General features: G+C 36.9%; 1 protein-coding gene across 1 annotated transcript in view; it reads left to right on the forward strand.

Moving 5' to 3' along the window:
* Positions 1-23,060, forward strand: part of GREM2 (gremlin 2, DAN family BMP antagonist) — a 126,371-nt gene that overhangs the window by 97,626 nt on the left and 5,685 nt on the right. The window lies entirely within an intron of this gene.

Consider the following 23,060-nt stretch of genomic DNA (forward strand, 5'->3'; position numbering starts at 1 on the left):
CAATTTACTGAACAAACTGAGAATGGGCTTAGTACTAATTACTTAATAAATTTATTTAATTAACTCGATGTAGTCATTTTGTAGCTCTTAGATTTATCCTGAGAAAACATTGTATACCATTCCTAAAATATTTACTTTTCAGTCCAGATACAACTTTCTCCTCGTGGCCAGTAATGTTTGTGAAATATCAGTGACTGGAGACAGGTGAATAAAGAAAAGAGTGAGAATCATGGTCATTTAAGGTTTAGAATATACTAATTTAAGAAATATTATTGAAGGCTTACTTCACTAAAGTCACACAGTAAAATTCGATCCCAGAAATTTCAAAATTCCATAAGAAATCTCATTATTTATTTTTTATTGGGGTGACATTAGTTAATAAAATTATATAGATTTCAAGCGTACGATTCAATAATACATTATATGTATATTGCCTTGTGTGTTCACCACCCAAAGTTAAATCTTCTTCCATCATCATATATTTGACCCCCTTTATCCTTACCTATCTGCTGCCTTCCCTCCCTTCCCTCTGGTGACTACTGAACTGTTGTCTGTGTCAATGAGTCTCTGAAAGCAACAAATGAACAAGAAATATAATTTATAGAGACAAAAATGTAGACACTTCATTGAAGAATTAAAATGTTATACAGATATAAAGTCAACAAAACTCAGTTCCTTTCTTTTTACAATTCTATAGTGTCAATTACTGTTCTATCAGTGAGCAATAGAAATCTCATTATTTAAAAGGCAATTGTATCCCTCTGAGTAAAATTTGAAATTTAGATATTCAAATAGAGTTTGAACTTCTGTGAGGCTCTGTTTCCTCAAATATAACAAAGGAATAAGAAGCTTACTGTACTTTTGAAGGTCCTTGTAGGGACAAAATGAGTGGATGTTGTGTAAAGATATTAGCATGATACCAGACATATAGCATTGCAAATTAACTATTATAAGTGCTATTAGTACCTTAATTTTCTGTATCTCTCTGAAACTATTTTGGGGCAATTGTACATTAACTTTTTTTCTTTCTATAATTTCATATTCCTTTGGTGCTAATAAACCAAAAAAAGTTCACGGGTAATTTTGGTAATTTTACATATTGCGTAGTGGAATATACAAAGACTTAGAATTCAGACACTTTGGGATTTGACTTTTTTCTCCTCATCTTAGTGGCTGTGTGATCTTGTGATCTTGGACAAGTAATTAAAACATAAGTTTGCTTACCTGTGAGGAAGGGATAATATTTGTGTGACTTATTATGAGAGATTATGAAAATTTTACTCCAGTTGTATAATGGGAATTTAACGACGATTTTCTCTCTTCTTCCTCTACTACACTTTCCTCCCTTTTCTCTCTGCTTTTAAACAGCTCTTACAAACCCACCAGACCCACATTTAAAACACTTACTACTGTCAACAGGAAATACAACATTATGAAATAATTTTATTTTCTCCCTTGTTCTCTTTGGTTGTCCTAAAGAATGCATTTTCTATAAAATCTGAGTGCACCCTAAGAATTTGGTCCAAAAGCAAAGACACTAAATCTTTTTTAATGATATACAATTGCTGTAATTATCTTTATGCAGTGTCATCTTAAAGACTCTCAGTGAGACCTATAAATGGTTTCAAATGGAGAGTGATTGTGCGTCTTGTCAAACCTATCAAGAGTAAATTTCCCTTTCATTAATAAAAATTAATGGCATTCCCTTTCTTTAATAAAAATTAATGCCAATGGACTTGTAATGAGATTAAGCAAGCATGACATGGATACAAATGGGTAACACTGAAGATGTGCACTCTCCCCAAAGTGGACTTAATACCTGTTTCCTGTTCACCAGCTCTCTTTCTGATTCCCTTCCTTGACTTCTCAACCATCTCTCTATCTCACTGGCCTGGGCTCTGAGTATTGCTATTAGTGAGTATTGCTTAGCTAGTGGAACATTTGCCAATAGGGTTAAAGGTAACAAGATAACTGACCCCATCCTAGGGGCTCAAGTTTCTCTCCAGCTGGCACATTTAGGCCATCTCTTCATATGCCCAGAAAATCAATTTAGAAATGCAATTTTTAACCGGCCAACATATGCATCCCTTTTTATGCTACGTGTCAGTGTTGATAGACTTTCACTGGAGCTCAGAAGTTTTTGTGAAGCAGTGAAAGAATAATGTGCATCTGTCCATCAGATGCTCTTAAAAGTGCTTCCATGTAAATGCAGATATTTGGAATTGCCTCAAAAACAGATGGGGCCAGAAGGTGCCTGGTATATCAGTAATAGAGTATCTAAATCAAAGTGCATCTTAGGGGAGCCAAGTTAGAGGAGAACCTGAGTAACCAGGTCCAAGCCATGGCGCCAGTGACTGCTTGAGCAGCTGTGTCCAGGCGCTTTGGACTGCTCGCCTGGCTGGCTGAGCAAGCCAGGGAGACCACAGGTTTAAATGCTTGCTGGATTAGTGATAAAGGGAGAGAGAGGAGACTGAGTTGCTTTGATTTCTAGAAAGACCAATCATGGTCTTTATTAAACTCATGTGCTGGTTAGAAGAAGGGCCTTAATTTTGACAAAACAATCATCTCAAACCACCCATCCAATGTTTTTATTGTGATGATACTATTATAAAATGTGACTTCTAAAGTCGCAGGGATGATTTGCTCTGCCTACCACCTGGATCCTGGAATTGTTGTTAGAGTGTGGTAGGCAGAATGATGTCCTGCCGAGGATGTCTGCATCCCAATCCCCGAACTTGTGAATATGCTCATCTTATGGCAAAAGGGGTTTTGCAGAGGTGATTAAGGATCTTGAAATGGGGAGATTATCCTGAATAATTCAGGTGGGCCCAATATAAGCACACGAGTCCTTAAAGGAGAACCTTTCTTGGCTGTGATCGGAGGGAGATATGAGTACAAAACAATGGTCAGAGAGATGTCTCTAGAAGCCAGAAAGGTTCTATTTGGAAGTGGATTCTGTCCTAGAGCCTCCAGAAAGGAACACAGCCCTGAGGACGCCTTGATTTCAGCCCACTGAGGCCCATGTCAGACTTCTACAGAACTGTAAGGTAATAAGTTTGTGTTGACTTAAGCTACTTAATTTGTGGTAATTTACTATGACAGCAATAGAAAACGAGTACTAGAGGATTAAAGGCTTCAGGCAGAACCCACGCCCTGACCCCTGATTCTAGAAAAGTTCCTCATGGCCCCAGGCTGAGGGCCAGGAGAGCATTAAGAAACATACTTGGGGCTTTCTGTTCATCTCTGCAAAGGAAGGACTCCAGAGGGAAGGAACCGTAGTCCTACCTGCAACACCCTCCCTAACCTCAGCACAAAGGTACGGCTAAGCAATCTTAAAGTAAGAAATCATATTTCCCACCCAATAAGTATGTAATTGGAGATGATGTGGGAAATAAGAAGAAGTCTACAAAATCCAGCGTTACAGGGAGAAGAGAGAGTAGGGAAGTGTGTACCAGTCATTTAAAGCAGGGGTCTCCAACCACCCCCCAACCCCCAGATGCGGACTGATACCAGCTGTGGCCTGTTAGGAACCAGGTAGCACAGCAGGAGGTGAATGGTGGGTGAGTGAGCGCAGCTTTATCTGTATTTGCAGCCGCTCCCCAGGCTAGCACCCTGCCTCAGTTCCACCTGAGATCATCAGCCATTAGATTCTCAGAGGAGGACAAAGCCCATTGTAAACTGCGCGAGTGCGGGATCTAGGTGGTATGCTGCTTATGAGAATCTAATGGCTGGCAATCCAATGTGCAGCTGAGGTGGTGATGCTAGCGCTGGGGAGCAGCTGCAAACTTCAGTTAACATTAGCAGAGAGGTCTGACTGCACAGAGACCATAATAAATCAATTGCTTGCAGACACATATCAAAACCCTATCCGTGAGTGGCGAAAGACAGATAAGCTGCATCTGGTTGCAGGCTTTATAGTGACAAGTGAGTTGATGTACTTCAGTTGTATAGTCAGAATCAGACGCTTATTTTAGTCTATGCAGGGCCTGCCCATTTTATTTTATTTTATTTTATTATTTTAAATTTTATTTTATTTATTTTATATTTTATTTTATTATTTTATTTTATTTATTTTATATTTTATTTCATTTTTATTTTTATTTTATTTTTACCACTTCTGTTCGTGCCTCTTTCTCGCACTGTGTGCCTGTCTCAGTCACAGTTTTGGTAAGCCCAGAAGCTTACCAAAGGAGAAAGACTCAGTGATGAGACAGCAGAAGACTCTAAGACTGCTGACAAAAGGAAAGCTATGTTTAACAGAAAACACCGAGTCCTTAAATTACGGGTTCATTGCGACAGGTGATTCACATTCTCAAAGCCCGCTTTGTATAGTGTGTGGCACCCAGCTATCCAATGAAGCCATGAAAGCTTCGAAACTGCTTCAACACATGGAGACCAAGCACCTTAAAAGACAAGACTGGAGTTTTTCAGAAGAAAAAAAAAGAAAATATGAACATGAAGACCAGAAGCAATTATCAAAGGCCGCCACACCACTTCATCAAATATATCTGCACTGAGAGCATCATTCTTAGTGACTAAACCACATTGCTAAAGCAGAGACGCCCTTTATAGTGGGTGAAGAGTCGATCCTGCCTGCTGCTGACACTTGTCGTGAGCTTTTGGGAGAGGCTGCGTGGCATGTGTTCCTCTCTCAGCCAGCACCATAACTAGGACTGATGAGCTCCCAGAGGATATTGAGACACAATTGTTGGAGAGGATTAATGAGTCCGTGGTTGACAGCAAAGCAACGACGTTTATTTTTGTGTGATATATTTTTCAAAGGGATGTGCATGAGGATATGTTACTTGCATTTTTCTTGCCAATCAGCACCACAGCTGAAGAACTATTCAGGGAAACTGAACCGGTCATTTCGTGTTGGTATATGCACAGATGGAGTGGATGCCATGACTGGACAACTTTCTGATTTCACTCTTCAGGTCAAAAAGGTCACTCCTGAATGTGGGTCTACACACTGTCCATAGAGGAACAAACACTGGCTAGCTGAAAAAAGTCACCTAAATTTAACAACATTTTCCAGGATGTGATTAAAATTATCAACCACATTAAAGTACATGCCCTTAACTCACGTCTGTTCACACTACTCTGTGAGATGGAAACAGAGCACACATGTGTTCTCTTATACATGGAAGTGACATGGCTTTCTAAAGGTAAATCACTGGCCAGAGTTTTTGAGTTACGAGAGCCGCTCCAGAGATTTCTTTTAGGAAAACAGTCACCACTGGTAGCATATTTCAGTGACACAGAATGGGTCACAAAACTTGCTTACAACTTGCTTAACCAATTCAATCTGCCACTTCAAGGGAGAGTGACAACTGTGTTCAAGTTGGCAGATAAAGTGGCTGCATTCAAAGCCAAACTGGAATTATGAGAGTGACAAGAGACCATTGGGATTTTTGACATATTTCAAACATTAGCAGAGGTTTTGAAGGAGACTGAGCCAGGGCCTTCTTTCTCCCAGCTGGGGCACGATCACCTATCTCAGCTTTGAAAACAGTTGAGTATTACCTCCCAACCACAAAAGACCCTGAACTGGGAAGGAATGGATCCGTGACTCATTTGTGAAAAAGCCAGGTGAATCAACTTTGTCTATGCTGGAAGAAGATCAACTGTTTGAGATTGCAAATGATGATGGCCTTAAAGGTATGTTTGAGACAACTTCAAATCTCCATAAATTCTGGATTAAAGTCAAAGTGGAATATTGAGATTGCCACAAAAGCACTTAAAAGTCTGCTTTCATTTCCAACATCCTATCTTCGTGAAGCAGGGTTTTCTGCTGTGACAGCAACCAAAATGAGATTATGGAAAAGACTGAACATAAGCAACATATTACGGGTGTCACTGTCTCCCATCACCCCCAGATAGGATTGTCTAGTTGCAGAAAAACAAGCTCAGGGCTCCCACTGATTCTGCATTATGGTGAGTTGTATAATTATTTCATTATATATTACAACGTAATAATAATAGAAATAAAGTGCATAATAAATGTAATTCACTTGAGTCATCCCAAAATCATTCCCACCCCACCCAATCCATAGAAAATTGTCTTCCACAAAACTGGTTCCTGGTGCCAAAAAGGTTGGGGACTGCTGATTTAGAGCCTCCACCCATTAGGGGTTTCATGTGCCTTATCATATCTAATTTAGCAGAGGTTCATGAGAAAGTGGAGAAAACTAAGACTCAGAGCAGTTATGTGATTTGCACAAGGTCATAGAGTCTCTTAGTAGCTATGACACTAGGTAAGAACCAGGCCTGCCTAATCCACAAACCCATGGGGTCTCCTGGACTCTGAGCTACTCCTGTTATGGCTTTCAACTCCCACTGCTTCAATTTCATTATCATAAGGTGACTTTAAGCTTGTGCCAAAGGGGCTGAGGCCCTGCTGATATGTCTATTCTGATCTTGAAACCAGTTCAGAAAACCATGATGAGAAAAAAGAGTAGAAAAGAAAGGTCATCAAAAAGTAAACATATTTTAACCTAGTATAGCTTTTTTGTTTTGTGTCATATTTGAGAAGGCTTTTGTCTCACCTAGATTATTAAAAAAATACTTCTGCACTTTTTCTGATATGTTTGCCTTTCAGTTAAATCTTAGCTCCATGGGGACTTTATACTGGTGTCATAGGAGCTGTGGACTCAACTCCATATTTTATAGACGACTCTTCATTGTCCCAGCACCATTTATTGTATAACCTATCATTCCTCACTTATGTAAAATGCCACCATAATATTTCCTAAATATCCATATGTACCTGAGTCTTTTTTCCAAACTTTCATTTCTGTCTCAAAAACAAATCAAAAGACAATGAACTAGATAAAAAATAATTGCAGCACATATCACAAAGAGCTCCTAAAAATCAAATCAAATAAAATGAATAATAGATATAAACGGACATTTCACAAATGGGAATATAGGTTTAAACAAATTAAATGCTTCTTAATGTCTCTCTTAATGTGATGATGAAAATTAAAAGAACACTGAAACACCATTTTTAACCTATGAGATTGGCAAAAATCCAAATGTTAATACAACACACTATGTTGCTAGAATATACAGTTACTGAGAATATAGATTGATACGGCTTCTAAAGAGAGCTATTCAGAAATACCTATAAAATTACAAATATACATAACCTTGACCTAAAAATTTATATTAAGAATTTATAATAAAGGTGAAATTATGTTTATTGAAATGACCCATGTGTAAGATTTTTCATCACCACCCTGTATGTAATGGTAAATAATACAGAAAAAAAAATCTAGAGGATCATTAATAAGTTACTGGTTAAATAAATTCTTACAATACATTTAATTAATGAGCTGTGATGCAGCTCCCCAAAATAGTGGGAACTCTTTTTATGTACTGTTTGGGAGTTTTTCTAGATTTATGGTTAAATCTTTCCCCAAAGAACATTTGGGAATGTCTGGGTAACATTTTTGGTGTCCCAGTTGGGAAGGGGCATAGGAGGAGAAAGTAAGCTACTGGTATCTAATGAGTAGAAGCCAGAGATGCTACTAAATATCCTACAATACGTATGACAATGCCCCTACAGTATATATAGAATTATGCAAGTCTAAAATGTTTACAGTGCCAAGTTGAAAAACTGCTCTAGGATAACTAGAAACTGATGACATTACGTGCCTATTGGGCTGAGGGACAGGGATAGGTAGACACTTTTCAGGAAGAGGCATTTTATTTTGTAATTGTTGAATCATGTACCTGTGTCTATTCAAAAATAAACAGATAGGATGTTTCCTTTTTTAAAGAGTCATTGATGACTCGTCTTTAGGAGGGGCAAAGAAAAATCTTTGATTTTACCTGGTCACAATATTTCTTTCCTCATGGCTCCTTGATCTTTTGAAAAGCTCAAGGACATATATCTTAATTGTTTCTGTGTAGATGGAGTGTTTCCTCCTGGAAAAGTACTCCAAACAACAGAGTAAAGTAAAAGAAAGAAGTTGCAATATACTGTATCTGACCAAACAGGCTTTGGTCTTAGCAAACACTAGAGAAAATTAAAATATGAATTACTAGAAGTTACAAATGTATAAGTCAATGTTTTCTCAGGAGCAAGGGCAAACATTCCTATGAAAGACAACTGATAGTGTAGGGGTGCCTTTCAATTAGAACTCCTGACAACGGTGACTTTAGAGGTCTTAGGATCTCTAAAGATTGCTCTAGAATCATTTCATAAATCTGTAAATTTTTTTTATTTGTGGCTTCTGCTCCATATTGACACTAGATCTTAACTGAAAGGTGGTAAAATTGTATTTACTATTAAATCTCTAAACACCACCTTGATTATCACTGTTCCAAAGCCACTTTACCAAGGCAAAGTGTTCAACAGAGCCTTGAGTGCCAGAAACCTAATTCGGTATGATCGAAGCAGGACTCTGGCCCATCTTATCCATGGCTTTCCCTGGCAAAGGCCTTCTAAGAGTCTGTGCTTTCTATTTACTCTTTAATTTTCATTTCACTGCTTTCTCAATCTTTTTCTTCCTCTTTCAAAATTTTCTGAAACATTTCAATGATTGTTTTAGATTTAAACTTATACTCAGAAATACATATTGTAAAAGATACATCACATACGTAAACACTAACATACATTAAATATTGAAGGCCTCACACATAGAAAGAATTATCCATTTTAAGCACACTATGAGGGAGCTGAGGAAAGTTCTCCAATATGTATAGATAATAATCTAACAGATGTCATTAACACCTCATATCCCACCATTTATGTTTGCTTTAGGATACTTACTGCTTTTTCCTGTTTTGTGTTTAAAATACATAAAAAATAAGAAACTACAGGTAAGAGCATACAAATGTCTTTATGTATAAACACTTATAAGCTTTTTCCATCACTCACAAGGCAAAACAGGAAAATATGAAGCCTTCGTAACTTAGAGCAGAAGAATTAGAATAGAATAAGGGACTCAAGGATGAGATTTAATGGAATCGAAACAAATTTTACACAAAATATATTGAGTTCGTTTTGATACTTTACCATTTCTGCTTTCCAAAAAATATGACGGATAGCATACTGAACCAGATCGATAGTTCTGAGCTAAACTTGGCCCCAAAAATGACTTTTTTGTCTACTAATACAAAATATTAGACAATTTTTTAAGATAAATATATGTGAAAAAAATGTAATTCCTGCCCTCTATGAATTTATAATCTAGATGGAACAAAAGCACTCTCATGAATCATCTGCTGGATAGCAGTTCCTTAAAGCAGCTTATCTGTAAGCAGAGTCTACATACACACTGCCCGAGTCATTCAGCTGTCACAGGTAGATATTTGACCTACTATATTCTGGAGCTTGGATACCTGTATTTGAAGGAGAACAGACAAGAGGACCACTAGGGCCCAACCCAAGTCTGATACATAATTCCCGCACTCAAAGACTTAAGAGCAAATTAGGGAAATTAAATCTAAGGAAAATGTAAAAATAGTGATGAATTGCACCCCTTCTCCCAGAGAGAGCAAGATAGAGAAAAAGATTTCCCAGAATATACTAGAAAATCCCTAGGATTAATTTCAGGAGGCTATGAGAAAAAGATTGAGGAAGAATCTTAATCTCTTATCAATCCAAATATGGCTTCAAATTTTTAAAATATAAGTGTTAAGTGAATACCATATATGCTAATATCCAGTTTACCTTGATCTAGAGTTCAAAAATAGATATAGAAACTTAGTATGATTAACTTTAGTTGGTTTACCAATTAGAATAAAGCAATTTTATTTTTGGTAAACGATGGTCATAAAAGCTAATTCCTCTCACCAAAAGTAATAAGCATGAGAAAATAAAGATAGTTAATAAGAGAGAAAATGAAAGAAAAAAAATGAAGGAGCTAGAAGGAAGTTGTTATAGAAGAATCAGTCTAAACAGTGACACTAGCAAAGAACCATTATTATGGGCAAGGAGTGAAAAAATACCAATTACAATTATACCCCAATCCAAGAGTATTTAGTGCATGAGCAAATAGCTCTATATGTTTCACTAACCATTGGTTTTCCTTAAACTAATATGTGAAACATACATTTGGAAAAATTAAGAGATGATTTTTCAACTTCCAAAAATATCTGCTTTTTAAAAGGAACCATTGCAAGATTCCTTCATATAGTTATGAGCTTTTAGCCTAGTATGATTAAAATGAATCAGGTCCTAACATTTGGCTTCCACAAAGACTATTATCTCTTGAAGATGGCAATCAGCTTTGTTCCTCTCCAAAAATTAGGAAACTTAGAAAGCAACACACCATCAACAACAACAAGTTATTGCACTCTGAAAACTCACAAGAACACTGGTCTTTAGAATTAACTGGCATTCTGTCAAGAAATAAATTCAAGAAATAAAAATGTGCTGCCATTCAGAAAGACAATCTGTACTCAGAGTTTTTGTGTTCCAAGTAGTGGTGCTCAGTAGTGCCAAGCCATGCATGGAACTTTTTACCCAAAACTTCTTTTGACCAAAAGCACAAATTTAGGGGCAGGATCACTGTGAAATCTGTTGCCACAGAGAAGGATATTTCTTTTTCTAAGGTGGATGTTTCTGAATGAGATATAATTCTTTGATCAAACAAATTTTTAAATGGAGTTTGCTATTCTTATAAAGTCATCTAGATGACAAATCTAGAAATTTGTAGGCTTCAATTGTCAACACTGCTCTTCAGACACAGGAAGAATAAATAATTAAAAAGTGAAAAATAGGGAGAACATATTTTTCTCCATATAGTGTAAACTAAGGGTATACTTCCTGTTCAGAATGTTTGTCCAAAAAAGCAAGTACATTTAGCAAAGAAATTATTAATTTTTGCCTTTTACAAATGACTTAATTATCCCTCTCTCTCCAACTGATGACAGAATTTAATAGATGTTAATATTTCAAAAAAGGTTTTGCTTCTGCACCAGCATCTCTGTGTTCCCTTGCTCTTCCAAGAATATATATTCCTTTGCAAAGCATGAGCAGGTCAATTACAGCCTGTATTAATTGAGAAAGTTTGACATCTTTAAATATGTGAAAACCAACTCTTTGGCTTACATGAAAGGAGTTTAATGAGCATGATTTGCAGAAATTATGAAATTTTGTTTGTACTGTGAAAGTAAACAGAAATAACAATGATGACAAAAACTGCTGCTTTGTAAGCTATTACCTTTACTATTCTGGCTTCTCTGAAATGCCTTTGATTGATGTCACATAGGATTTGAGTTTTTGAAAGTTATGGGATTAGGTAGTAGGGGCAGAGTACATGGTACTATACTTAGTAGAAATCCCTACGAAGTATTTTCTTCCCAGATTACCCCAAATGTATTTTTAAGGTTTCTTCATAGATGCTCTTCTGATATTACCATTCCAAAAGAAAAAAAAAAAAAGTCTAATGAAGTCTCCAAGGAAGGGAAATCAGCTTAAGGAATAACATAAAAATAAAATCACCAATATCCATTTGATGCTTTATTTTGATAAAGAGAAAACAGACTAGATTTTCATTATCAAATACATTAATTAATTATGCAGTTGCTGATAATTGTGAATTTGCAGATTTGACCTGGGAATACTCTGCAGTTTCTAAAGTCTTTCTCCGAAGAGTCAGAGTTGGAGCGAACTCAATGACCTTGCTTCTAAACCAAACTTCTCAGAAGCCCACGGAACATACTGGGGCCAGAGCAGGGGGCACTGCATGGGAGGTCTGCCATTGAGGCTTAGATCTTTCTTGTTAGAAGAAAGATCCATGATTTCAGTGGCTGAGATCTAGAAACCTTTAGGAGCCAGAAGAGTCATCACCTAGTAATTTAGCATCAACTCTGTGGTTTAGTGGTGGTTCTTTTCATGTTTAAGAGGAGGAATTGTTCAAACAATATAGTTGGTTTGAAATACATCCAGGACCAATGCAAACACCAAGTGGGCTGCCCAGAAACCACATATTGTTTCCTTCAGACAAAAGATAATGATGCACTAATGAGTTTTACCCTTTATTTCCCTCTCTGGAACACAGCCTCAGGAAGAAAACCCACAAAACAAAATTGTTAGTCCCAAAATTTACAATATTTTGCAATGACCCCTATCCTTTTTTCTTTAAGTGCTAGTACTAGTGTTGTTAAGTATTTGTGTTGTTTAACTCATAAATTCCAACCTCATATAATCTCAGAAGTGCCCTCCCAGAGAGAGAAAGGAAATGAGTAAATGAGGAAAAATAATAAAAGCCTTGCTGATATAGGGTACCTCCAAGAAACTTAAAGCACTTCTGAGATATTATCTAATTCTAATGTATTTTGATCTCATTAAAAGGGGGGAAGTAACAAAGATTAATATTTTAAGTTATAGAGAGGGAGAGACAAAAAGAAGTTGAACTAATGGATCTCTTTAGGAAAGAGCATTTAATCAATTATTAAAACCGAATATAGAAAATGTTAAAATTCAGTCAATCAGACTTGTGAGAATCTGATTGTGTCGAGGATTTATAGAATTCAATGGAATCATTTATTGTTGTTTCATTGAAGCACAAGCTTATTGGCACACACATTCCTCGCATTGAAGTTATCCACGACCCTTTCATAACCTCACAACCTGCACCCCTCCCTATTCCAGCTACCGTCTCCTTTCTATGTGCTTATGCACAGCAATCTCCTAAAGCTGTTGCCTGTAGTACTGTTTCTGCTTCCTCACCTCCTATTCTCTCCTCCTCACAACCGTCAAACATCTCCATTGAAATTGCTCTTGTTAAGTTGGCAGCAACCTAAATATCACCAAATCCATGGCCCCTTTTTCTTATCACCTACTTGATCTCAGTGGCATTCAAAAGCATTGATCATTCCTTCCTTGAAACACCTGCTTCCCTTGATTTACGTGACACCAGTCCTTCATTCACCTTAATCACCTTTGGCTGTTCCTTTTTAATCTTCTTTGCTGGTTCCTCCTTCACTGCATGACCTTGTGAGGCTGGAGGGCCCCAGAGCTGTTTCTTAGTTCTTGTTCATCTCTAGCGTCTGTCTAAATCCACTCATCCATGCCCCTGGCTTTAAACTTCATCTCTCCCCCAATGTGTGCATTTCATTCTCACCTCTCACTTTTAGACTCATAGTAACAACTTATCTTTTCCACTTGGATATCTAATAGACATCCACTTAACATGGCCAAAATCAAATCTTTGATTCCTGCCCCAAACCTGCTCGTTCCCTAGTCTATTTCAAAAACTTTGCTTCATTTCCTCATCTAATGGAATATATATCATATTATTTTTATCCCCAAAACATGTCTTAAAACCATTTTCTTCCCTTCTTCGCTACTACCACTCTAGCCCAAATCACCAAATTTCTCATCTAGATTATTCCAACAGCCTCCTATATTATCTTCCACTTGCTTTCTCACCAATATACCCTCCTTTCATCACAGAGCAGTAAGAATTCTAAGTTTATTATTATTAGTAGTAATTTCAAGTATGCAGTACATTGGTTAGACATTTATATAGTTTATGAAACAATCCTAAGTAATTGTTCTTTCTCTCCTCTGGCTCTCCACCTGGCCATTACATTAATGCTGACTGCATTCCCTGTGGTGTGCTCACCATCCCCGTGACCATCTATCAAGTACTAATTTGTACTTTAAGAGTATAAGTCCTTGCTATTCAGGTCTCAGGTCATATACCTTCCTCAGAGAGGCCTGCCTTACCCATTCGATCTAATGACATCCTAGCCTAAGTCACTCTCTCTCCTGTCATCCTGTTTTATGTTCTTCATAGCATGTCTTGCTATCTAAAAATATCTTTGTTTTGTACCACTTGTTAGTTTATTATTTATGCACCCTCACTAGAATATAACTTCCTTAAGGGGCAGGACCACATCTACTATACCTCTGGTTCTTGAGGCCTATAACAGTACCGGGCACACGGGAAGTTCACAACTAGTATTTGTTGAGAATGAGTGAATTTATGTCCAGGTGAAAATGCTGCAGTGGAGCACCTTAATGGAGAGCTCAGGGAGAGTAACTGCGATTATAAAGAATATTAAATTTCTACTAATATCAGAGCCTTAGTTTTTTGAAAAGTAACTTAAAAATTTAAAATAAATTCTATCAATAAGATGAACTATGAATATATTTTACATGAAAACTTTATATGAAATGATTCTTAAGACATTTCTTTGCATACACTGCTTAAAACAAGTAGTATCTTAGATGTATCGCTTTTTATATCAATGTGTCAAAGAAGTGAGAAATGCATTGCAATTAGCAAGGAGCAAAGTAATTGCATTCAATTATTAGAAATACTTATCATTAACACACTGTCCATAAGTTATTTAACAAGAAAGCTCATGTATGAAAAAATCCAGAATCATCTGGAAGGCTTACTAAAGTACAGATTGCTGGACCCTAAAACCCCTCATCTCCTCCCTAAAGTTTCTGATTCAGTAGATCTGAGAGTAGAAGTAGGAGGAAAAATTTGCATTTCTAATGAATTTCCAGGTGATGCTGATGCTGCTTTTCAAGGAACCACATTTCAAGAATCTTATCAATATTAATCAGCAATTAACTGTGATAGGGAAAGGGCCTTAATCATAGGAAAATAGAAGTAAATTTCAGTCACAACTTCCAGAATTATTCTATTTGCCTGTTAGTAAGTTATCTAGAAAAATCACTTTTTAAAATATTTTATATTAATGTATGTCTGTTTGCCCACTTGATGTCAAAATTTTTCTTATTACTAAATATTTTACATATAATATTCACATCAGTATTACTTACAAAGTTGAAAAACGGACACGACGTAAATAGAATATTTAAGTACATTGAACACACATATGTGTTAGAAGATTATATGGTCACTGTAAATTATTTCTACTTCTCTTTAATGTTTTCTGAATTCTCAGAATTTTCTACAAATAGCAAGCAAAATTTTTGTAATCAAAACTAAATTATTATTTTAAAGACATAAGGGTTATTTTTAAAAAAGAAAAGCAAGTTAACTCAGATCATACAAAGTGCCGCTTTCCACCCAAGGCAGATGTCTCTTTTACATGCTTGAAGAATAATCACAAAACCTTCATTTATATATTTTCTTCTCTGAAAAGGGTTTAATGTGCTATGAATCAATCACACTTTTTTTTAGTTTTGAGAACAATATTTGATTTTTTATTGATTTATGGTTAAACAATTTCGTCATAAATAAGTTTTATATTAATTCCTCTGCTGCTTTTTTATTGAGAAAAAAATCACATAACATAAAACTATCCATTTTAAAGGGTACGATTCAATAGCATTTAGTACATTCACAAAGTTGTGAAACCACCAGCTCAATGTAGTTCCAAAACATCTTAATTGCACCCAAAGGAAGTCTTGTCTCCATTAATGAGTGGGTCTCTGTCCCTCCCCTGACTTCCAGGCTCTGACTGCCACCAATCTGTGCTGGGTCTCTGTGGATTTACACGTTCTAAATATTCACTTTTAAAGAACTACAGCTGTTATTAAAAAAAAAAAAAATGTATTGGGTAGGAATACGTTCCCCTGGCATCCCTGCTCACTGGCCCCAGCCTGCTCTGGAGTAGCCCAGAAAAGGCTTCATTGTAGCTTCCACATGACAGCCTTTCAAATATTTGACTGCAGGTCTCAGTAACTATGCTCCCTCAACACTTTACCACTACCATTTCAAGTGCCTTTGCCAAATGCCTATGATTTTCTTTGTGTTAAATATCTTTAATTCCTTATATGGCCCCTTTCTTCATAATAGATACCTACTACAGATCCTCTTAACCTTGTAAACTCTCAATCTGTGTTGCCTGAAAGAGACCCAAACTCCATGACCTGGAAGGAAAGAGGGGCAGGCAGCTAATGAGAATCAGATGATCTGGTTCCTGGGCAGGCTTCTGCATGTAGGTGAATGCCAACCTGCGCTACCTCCGGGTCACTGTGGGCCCAGTGCCTGGTTCAGACTCTCTCCTTGGGCCCTGTACAGGGATGTCTTCTCTCAGCATTGCTCTCCATGGAGCTGCAGAAGCCACAGCACACGGGCTTGTGAAGGAAGGCATCCTAAGTGGAAACACACATCACGATTACCTGCAAATCATCTCTCTCACATCTTCCTGTCACAAACCATTAAAGTCCTCTACTCTAAACATAGGGACTTGCTCAAAAAAAAAAAAAAAAAAGATTAGCCTCTGGTCCTTATTAATGAGGATATAATTAATGAAGTTTGCCCTTGTCAGCGGACCAAAGTCCAGATCATTATATTTTAAACAAATAATTTAGGTTGTGTTTAGAAAGTGCTTATTAAAAATGCTATATCTCAGGTTCTAGCCCAAACCTTAAAATCAGATTTTCTGCATTTATAGTCCTGGGATCTGCATTTTTAACACATGTCCAGGTATGTCTAATTTATAATGAAGTTTAAAGATCACTTATTACAGAAAAAGAGTCCTGTATTGATTTTTTAAATATAAATAATAGATATGATTCATAGAACTTGCTCTATGGAAAAATCTACCATGCTTATATTTGAAAACAGTATGCTAGAAAATTTTGATAAGCTTGGCTTAAGGTATAACTGGTTTTGTTTGATGTTAACAAGAAACATTCCCTACAAATACTTCAAAAGTTTCGTAGAAGTCTTTTGTATTTACATTATTTATAATTAGGCTGATCCAAGGAAAGATGTAAACAGAGAGTTATAAAAAGCAGAATGGACACCAAACATATCATGGACACATGTGCACTCAGTAAATATTTGCTGCATGAATGGTACACTTAAATTTGCTTTATTTTTCCAAATAAAAGGCAAAGGAATGATCCCTACCTCCCAGGCTTTTCCCTTCTCAAATATCAGTTGTACTCTGGCTCTTGGAATACTAGCAAATACAACATTTGTAATTTCTTTAAAATATTAGATATTTATTCATTTATTCAATAAGTATTTATTAGTCATCTGTGTTGTGCCAGGACCTGTGCAAAGCTGCAGAGATATATGGTGGTGATTAAAACAGATGTGGTCTCTACTCTGATGGCATTTTCCTTTGTAGAGGACTAGTAAGGTATTTTGGCAGATGAATGATTTTCAAACCAAGGGAAATCTCAGAAAAAGTATAGAAACATCAAGCCCAGACATCCACTCAGCACTTGCCTCATGTTTGGCTTTTCTGGGTGATATTATTGGGTTACTCATGTTGTAGTTCAGAAAGTAATTTCTATGCTCTCCAGTTATTTATTCCATTTACCTCACTCAGAGTGAATCAAATATTTGGAAAGCTTGATGAATTATGGTTTATCAGCACATTTCAAAGCATAATAAACATGACTCATTACACATTATCTTTACTTCTTCCCCTCTGCAATTTCGTTCCCACCCCAGCACGTCTCTGAAAATCCTCCAGCCAAGATTACCTCCATCGATCCCGTGAACATGTTTCAGCCTTTACCTCACCTGACTTATTACAACCTTGGCTATTCTGCCTGTCTGTGGCCATCTTTGTAGATTTCTGTTCCTCACCCCCTTGAAAAGCTTGTGTGCCCAGAGTTCCACCCTTGGTCCCTTAACTTTTCCTCTTAACTCTACCCCAGAGTGATCTTACTGTCCCTATATAATAGAAATCACTTCAGAATCACCCTCTGAAGCCCATCGTCTACCACGCATCTTCCTTTACTTGTGCTCAAGAGCCTCGCCTGCTGCCAAACAGCTCTTCCTCGTTTATTCTCTGTTGTGGTAAATGCCAGCCCCAGCTTCATCCCCCTTTTCTTCATCCTAATGTCCATTCAATCACTTCAACATGTTAAAGTCCAAATATCTAAAATGTTTATGTCCTTATTACCCCTTAGTTTAGGCCCACATCCTTTCGTTCATGAATTACTTAAATAACCAATTAACTAGTCTCCTACACCCAGGGTTAATGTCACTTTTTGTTTATTTATCTCATTCCTGGCATGAAGTCAACCTCTTATTCATCTTTGTATCCCAAACCCTAGGAACGTTCATGGAATATATAGAATGAAGGATTAAATCAATTAATGCTTACATCATTAGTAAAAGTGCTGCTTATTATAGGCTCAAATATGGAGACTGTATTTGGTTTTGCTATTCATTTTTAATAGGTTTTCAACACTTTTTTAAAAACTTTTTCCATGACTCCATGTCCATTGGTATGTTTTAAGTCTCTTGGTTGTCTCTAGTTATATTTGTTTTCTTTGGTCAAGAGCCCTGAATTTGCCCTCCAATTTGTCTGAATTCAGCATTGGTTGTCAATAGTATCTGGAGTAAAAAAGCCAAAGTGCATAGGACTTAACACCAAATGAACCAGACTTCTTATTTCAATTAAATTACTTAATATAGGACTTTCTAGCTCTCTATGGACCCATTAGCCAACAGAGTGATTTGAAAAACTGTCAAGAAAGAAAGGTTGCAGAATATGAGAGACACAAGTATACAAATAGGAGAGGAACAAAGCCTGAGGTCTTCCTTCATAATGTTAACTTGCAGCCATAACATTTTTGTGTATAAAATAATTCAAGGATGGATTATTCTTTTTGTCCACTATCATTAACCCAATTCTCATGCTTAGAAATAATAATATGATAGCATAGTAAACTTCAATATTTTAGTGTGCTATTCCCTCAACATTTTTAGTTCTCAATCTATATAACCTCTCACAGACTTTTTAATTCACATCTAAAATTTGCTGTGGCTATGACAAAAAAATAGTAAAGAATATTGCAAATTGATGTTCTAAAATAAAAAAGTTTCAATGTTCTTTTTAATGTCTCCAGGGGAATCTAAATATCATAGTGCTAAATACCATGGATATTTTATGTCCACTATTATACAGTTTTAAAAATACATGTAGATATAATTCCTTAAAGAAAAATTGACATTTTCTCTTGAATTCATATTTGCTATAGTCCTGCCCACAGAGCTTTCCCAGCCCTCCCTTATTTTCTACTCTTTCATTTCTGTGACAAAGAGTATGCATGTGTTTTCATTTTTAACTCTGTTGCCATAAAACTTTAAGTATTTAAATTTTTCCTCTGGACCAATTACTCATTAAAGAACAGTATTTGGTCAAAAAACTATAAACATGTTACAAATTTAGTTAGCAGTTATTACACACAAAATGTAAATGTCAATTACTTACCTATGTTAAAAAGATGGCCTATACATTTGTTGTTTATAAATGGATACTACTTGCTACCAGGATGAGACAAGATTCAGCAGAGATTTTCTTCTGTGTAAGTATGTGAGCGTGCATGTGTATGTGTGTGTGTGTGTACATGCGTGTGTGTCTATGACTATATTATGTATATAATATATAGTAAGAAAATATGTTTTTTGTCATCTTTCATCTTAACTACTCCAGCAACTCTTCTTGGTAAATGATCTTCAAACGGACATAGGTCTTGGGAGTTACAGAAGACTTTTCAAAAGTTGTGCGGTTAAGGGTTATTTTGGAGGAATTGATATTCAAATCCTCAGCCTCCATTTGTTCCTTCGTATAGCTCCCATCCTATCTACTTTTACTGTGGGTATTGCTCGAGGCGTAACAAAGGCTCCAGGGCACCAACCAAAAGGAGAATTCTAAATATTGGTGTTCTCACAAAAAGTAAATGACTAATAAATAATCTTTGTACAAGGTAGGTTATTTCCAATAATTTGCTTCAAATCAAAATTGAACAAGGATCTAATTAAATTGTCAGATGATGTATCTCCAAAAATAAATTTTTGATCACTGTATGATTTTTCACATTAGTAAGTTAAAAAAGTTTTAAGAAATCGAGACATTCATTACTATTAAAAACATATTTCTATTATAATCTGTTTATGTGAACATATTTCCTTAGTATATGGTTAATTTAATGTCTTAACATAATCAAGCATTTGATAGCTTTTCATTTTTCTATATTGCAAAGATTTTACTTTCATCTCATACTTGCGCCCTGATGGTGGTTGCCATACCTTCAGTCATCAAACCCTTGCATAACCACAAGCAAAATCAGAACAATAACATCTCCTGACACTCTCCTTCCCCCGAGGCTGTCCCTCACATCTTAGTAGTTACGGTATATCCTTGTCCATACCTAAATCAATTGCTCCCAAGGAGAGTGGAATAGCCCATTGTCCTGGACCAATCAGCTGTCTACTCTGTGGTATGTAGAAGGGCCTGTGAAGATTTGGATTCCAATACCTGAACAAAATCATGCTTCTTTTAGCAAGAAGTAATGGGGACATTGGCTCTTAAGTTTAACAGGTTCTGCCTGCCTCTTAGCTTTCTGGTTTGGGTGAAAGGATAAATGTTGTGCCGTTTATTGGGATATGAACTGTCAGGAGAGGAGGTGAGTGAGAAAACAGGATGAGATTTGGAACATATAGAATATGGGATGCCTGCGGGACATTTAGGGAATGCTTAGTAGGCAGTTAGGCTTAGGGTCCTGGGAGTCATGAGCAGATAGCTAGTGGTTGAAGTCATAGGCACAAATAAAATTCTTAGTAGGAATGTGAGGAATGAAAAAACAAAGTTATGAAAAATAACCTTGGGGAACACCAATCTTTTAGAGAAAGCCAGAAAAAGAAAAATTAGGAAAAGAGACAGAAAGAGTGAAGAGAAAAAAGGAAAAAATTATTTGGTCATGAATTCCAGAGGAAGTAAAAAGGGGGCACACAGTTTTGTCAAGCTTTACTGTGTGTTCTGCCACCTATCCTATGCACTATTGTACAAGTAGCTTGAAGTAGAGAATGAACAGCAAGAGCTGATGGAGTTTATAGGCAGAATTTTGTTTTGTTTGTTTTTGTTTTGTTTTGTTTTGTTGCTCAAGGCATTCTAGACAAGCCTCTTTAATTTTCATGTACACATATACAGAAAATCTATACCCTGCTCCCAGGGAGATGGGAGGCTGCCATTCTCAAAGCTCTTCCTGAACTCACAAGGCTGCCCTGGGAGAGGATGATGAAAGGGGTTGCAGAGGGCGGAGCCACTGCAGCATGATGGGGCCTTTGAGCAACAGCCTAAAATCTTAATTTGAAAACAAAACAAAACAAAAAGTGTAGCCAAATGGCTGCAGACAACATTACTGGCTATAAAATCCTTAATGGATCACTCATAATTTCTTCCTTTCAAATAAAACTCTTGGTCCTTTTTCTGAGAGACTTTAGCCTATGACTTGATTTCAGAGCTACATTCTTTACAACAGCAGCATGGAACAGGGGGCGTCAAGTTGCATTAACACCATTTTACAGAGGGGAACCCAGAGAACCTGAGAAGTGAGTCATACTGGGCTGAGAAATGGGCAGCTCTGGTCTCAAAAAACATGTGTGTTCTCACCCCCATTTCCTGAGTGGCCCTGGAGAAAAGTTACCACGTATATATAATCTTTCAGATTTGACAGAGCTTTCCCATCCATTTTTTTATTCAACTTAATGCTTTGCTGCCATCTTGCCTCAGTGTTACATTTCCCAGACTAAGTTTATCCTAACAATCTTTTTCAAAGATTAAACTCTGATTACAACAAATTCCTAAATGATACTCTTGCTAACCAGAAGACGAAGTAAGTAAGGATAGAATCACCTTTTTTGGTTGAAAACATTTTTTTAACATAATTTTTTTCAGATGAAAATAAATTTCTCTTAAAACAAACGAGAAATATTAGTATTGTTTTAATCTTGGTGGTGGGTACATAGGGTCTGTTATATGTTCTCTCTTGCTCTATGTTTGAAATGTTTCACAGTTAGAAATTTTAAATTTCAAAGCTACTTTTCTAGCAAAAGAGCCCAAAGCTAAAGGGAAGACAATGACTGGATAGGATAGGAAAAGTTTGCAGCAGAATTTGACAAAATTTTTCTGTGAAAGGCCAGATAGTAAATATTTTTGACTTGATGGGCAGTATGGTCTGTCTCCACTACTCGCTAGTCCATGCAGCACAGAAGCAGCCACAGACAGGAAGCAGGCGAGTGGGTGTGACTGCATTCAATAGTCTTTAAGAACAAAAACAACTTCAGTTTGCTTTTAGCCTGTAGGCCACAGCTTGCCACAGATTACAGTTGTTCAAGGTAAGTGGCTTCAGCAGACAAGCTATCTTAGGCTAAAAGAATGATCCAGGGCAAAGGAACATTTGTATCTAGCTGGGGAGTTAAACTCTACTTTCCCAGCCTAAGAATCCAAGTCACGAACGAAATACCTCGGTTGTCGAGGTTCTAGTAGTAAAATTCATAAAAATAATCTCTGAATTCTAACATTGTTGGGGAGGCGGGGGTCAGAGTTTTGTTTTTTTTTTTTTTAATTTAATTTGATTCTGTTTTTACTTGGGCTGTGGGAACAAGTCTATCCTAGGTTTGTCTGCCAATATTCAGCCCTGGGTGTGTCCCTTCAACCTTCCAAGAATGCCCTAGAATTCTTAGGTCACAGAAAATGTCTGAGCCCCATCCCATTCACCACTCATGCACAGCCCAGCACCGCTCGGCCTGAGCTCTACAACTCAGCAAGGTCACTTTGGAGTGAGTTCATCAGCTTAGCTGTACCCTAGACCTTTGCTCACGTACACGGATCTTATGGCTGGGATGGCTCAGCAGTTTCCTAGAAATTAGCTCCTTTTGTAGAACCCCGTGACACTTCTCAGAAAGGCTGATAGGAGGTGCCAGTTATTCTACAGTTACCTAAATACTAGCCTTTTTTGGATTAGTTCTACCCTTGTTCTGGTATCTATCTACAAAGGCCAGGGCATTCAGTTAAGAAGAAGGCGCCAACACGAGCTCTCTCTTTGAACAACCCAGTCTGCTTAGCCCATCAGCATCTACAGTCCTGGCAACCTTCACAAGTTCACAACATTGTTAGGCTGCAAAGATCATTCATAAAACCAACAGGATTTATTTACAAGTTTTTTTCTGATACAAGCCAAATACCAGATATGAGGATAAGAAGAATCTCTGTGCCGTCCTTACTGGCAGTTGTGGCAGAATTCCTGAGAGGTTAATTGTATGCCAATCATTTCTCTGAGTAGCAAAGTGGTTCAGGACATAGCAGGACTCTGCAGTGCTAAATTCAGGTCCTGGTGGGGCCACTGACATGTGTCCGCA

Source organism: Rousettus aegyptiacus, unplaced genomic scaffold (assembly GCF_014176215.1).
Source record: "Rousettus aegyptiacus isolate mRouAeg1 unplaced genomic scaffold, mRouAeg1.p scaffold_m13_p_18, whole genome shotgun sequence".
Lineage (NCBI taxonomy): Eukaryota > Metazoa > Chordata > Mammalia > Chiroptera > Pteropodidae > Rousettus > Rousettus aegyptiacus.